Raw genomic sequence first — 3,335 nt, 5'->3', positions numbered from 1 at the left:
AGTGAGTTGATTGCCTCCTGCATGCATGCATGCATGCATGCAATAAGTAGGGCAACATTCCGCCCTGCGATTAGCACGAGTTAAGCAACGACCTAAGTACCTCAGTTTCGTACACACACGTACACGGGAGAGCGAGCATCCATGGCGACCTCCGGCCACATGGTCGTCGGCGTTGGTGGACCTGATGAGCAGGAGCCGGTGCCGGTGCCGTACGTGCTCTCCTTCACGGACCTATGCTACAGCGTCAACAAGCGCCGGGGCGGGATGATGGGCTGCCTGCCGTCACGCGGTAGGAACCAAATCGCCAACGCCAACACCAAGGCGCTGCTCGACGGCATCTCCGGCCAGGCGCGGGAGGGCGAGCTGTTCGCGGTGATGGGCGCCAGCGGGGCCGGCAAGTCCACGCTCCTCGACGCCCTCGCCGGCCGGATCACCCGGGCCAGCCTCCGCGGCAGCGTCACGCTCAACGGCGAGCTGCTCACCGGCGGCCGCCTCCGCGCCATCTCCGCGTACGTGATGCAGGACGACCTGCTCTACCCGATGCTGACCGTGCGCGAGACGCTGCTGTTCGCCGCCGAGTTCCGCCTCCCCCGCGCGCTCTCCGCGGCCACGAAGCGCGACCGCGTCGACGCGCTCATCCACCAACTCGGCCTCTCCGGCGCCGCCGACACCGTCGTCGGCGACGAGACGCACCGCGGCGTGTCGGGTGGCGAGCGGCGCCGACATCATCCACGACCCCATCTTGTTCTTCCTCGACGAGCCCACGTCCGGCCTCGACTCCACCAGCGCCTTCTTGATGGTCCAGGTGCTCCGCGACATCGTCATGACCATCCACAAGCCCAGCGCGCGCATCCTCGGGATCCTCGGTCGCCTCCTGCTCCTCTCCCGTGGCCGCGCAGTCTACGCGGGCACTCCAGCCGGCCTCAAGCCCTTCTTCTCCGAGCTCGGCACGCCCATCTCCGACAACGAGAACCCGGCCGAGTTCGCGCTCGACACCATCCGAGACCTCGAGCGCCAGCCCGACGGCGCCGCGAAGCTCGCCGACTTCAATGCCAGGTGGCACGGCGACACCAACGGCAAGGTCAGCAGCACTGTGATGTCGCTGGAGTTGGCCGTGGCCGAGAGCGTCTCCCGGGGTAAGCTGAGCCGGCTGATCGAGAGCACCGCCGGCACAGTGGGGATGCCGACGTACGCGAACCCGCTGGCGTTGGAGGTGTGGGTGCTGAGCAAGAGATCGTTCATCAACTTTCGGCGCATGCCGGAGCTCTTCGCGCTGCGCCTGGGCACGCTCATGGTGACGGGCCTCGTCCTGGCGACCATCTTCTTCCGCCTGGACGACACGCCCAGGGGCGTCAAGGAGCGGCTCAGCTTCTTCGCGATGGGCACGACCACCATGTTCTACGTCAGCGCCGGCACGCTGCCGGTGTTCATCCAGGAGCGCCACGTGTACCTCCGCGAGACGGAGCACAACACGTACCGCCGGATCTCGTACGTCCTCGCCAGCTCCGCGGTGTTCTTCCCGCCGCTGGTCATCCTGTGCCTGGCATTCGCCGTCACCACCTTCTTCGCCGTCGGCCTGGCCGGCGGCGCCGCGTCCTTCGGCTTCTTCGTGCTCGCCGTCCTGGCCTCCCTATGGGCGGGCAGCGGCTTCGTGACGTTCCTGTCGGCGGTGGTGCCGCACGTGATGCTGGGCTACACGGTGGTGGTGGCCGTCCTCGCCTACTTCCTCCTCCTCTCCGGCTTCTTCATCACCCGGGACAGGATCCCGGGCTACTGGATGTGACTCCACTACATGTCGCTCGTCAAGTACCCGTACCAGGCGCTGGTGCAGAACGAGTTCGGCGACGCCACCAGGTGCTTCGCGCGGGGGATCCAGGTGTTCGACGGGACGCCCGTCGGCGGCATCGCCGGCATGTCGGAGGCCGTCAAGGTGAAAGTGCTCGGCGCCATCAGAGCATCTCCAACAGGCGCAGCAAAACGCGCGCCCGCGCGGTAAAATCAGTTTTTCGCGCGCGCCGATTGGTTCCGCGCGCTTCAGCGGTGGCGGGAAGTTAGCGCGCGCGGGAAGCGTTTGCGCGCGTGCGGTAGAAAGCGGCACGGGGCGCGCTAGATTTGGCGCGCCGCTTCGCGCGCGCCTATAAAGTCCCGCGCTTCGCCACGCGCACAAAACAGCCACGCGCCCTTCTCCTCGCAATCTCGCCGCTTCGCACTCCACCGCTTCGCCGCTTTCTGCGCCACCACCGCGCCACCATGCCGCCGCGCCGCCGGGGTGCTTCGGGCTTTCGCGGCGTCCGCGAGCGCCCCAACGGCTGGTACTCCGCCGAGATACGGGCCGGCGACGTCCGGCTCGGCCTCGGGACGTTCCGGAGCGCGCGCGAGGCGGCCCGCGCGTACGACGCTGCGGCGTGGCACTTGGACAGGCCCCGATCCCAGATGAATTTCCGGGACGTCTTCACGCGCGAGGAGGCGCAGCGCCTCGCCCCTCCGCCGCGGCTGATCACGGACATGGACCGTGCCGACCACGCTCGGCGGCAGCGCCGTCTCCTCGTCGCCGAGGAGGACGAGCGAGCCATGGCGGAGTGGCGCCGTCGCCACCCAGAGGACGTCGACGCCGAGCATGCCTACTGGGCGGAGAGGACGGCAAGGCGCCGCTCGGAGCGGGCGGACCGGCGTCAGCGGAAGGCAGTGGCGAACGAGCAGTGCGACATCGTCTCCGCAGGTGGGAGGTCATTCTTCACCTCGGACGATGAACGTTGGGACGACGTCTGGCTCTCAACCTCGGACGACACCGACGAGGATGACGATGGTGATGGCAGCGACTTAGAGTAGTTTTCTATCTATGTATGCCGTAGTAATTTCTATCTATCTATTTATGTATGTTGAACTATCTATCATCTATGCCGTAGTAGTTGCACCGATGTAAAATATCTATGTATCGCTTTTTTTATCTATGCAATTTTAATTAAAAAATATTATAGAATGAGCGCAGGCGCTGCATTTTACTGCGCCTGCTGGAGCTGCGCACGCGCGGCTTTTCAGCGCGGCTACTGGAGCAAACGCTGCGCGCCGCGCCAAACCAGGCGATGGGCGCGCGTCAAATTTGTTTTTACAGCGTGGCGCGTTGGGCGCCTGTTAGAGATGCTCTCAGCGCCGCCCTCGGCACCAACGTCACGGCCAGCACGTGCCTCCTCACAGGCGCCGACGTGCTCAAGCAGCAGGCCGTCACGGACCTAGGGAAGTGGAGTTGCCTCCTGGTCACGGCGGCATTCGGCTTCTTCTTCCGTGCTCTCTTCTACGTCGTCTTGCTCGTTGGGAGCAAGAACAAACGGAGATGA

General features: G+C 65.4%; 1 pseudogene; it reads left to right on the top strand.

The window, feature by feature from the left end:
* The first annotated feature begins 141 nt into the window (after positions 1-141).
* Positions 142-3,335, top strand: LOC119280612 (annotated as a pseudogene).

The sequence above is a fragment of the Triticum dicoccoides genome, chromosome 3B (genome assembly GCF_002162155.2).
Source record: "Triticum dicoccoides isolate Atlit2015 ecotype Zavitan chromosome 3B, WEW_v2.0, whole genome shotgun sequence".
In the NCBI taxonomy this organism is placed as follows: Eukaryota; Viridiplantae; Streptophyta; class Magnoliopsida; order Poales; family Poaceae; genus Triticum; species Triticum dicoccoides.
Note: the sequence above shows the minus strand (reverse complement) of the source record. Positions and strands in the feature narration are given on the sequence as shown.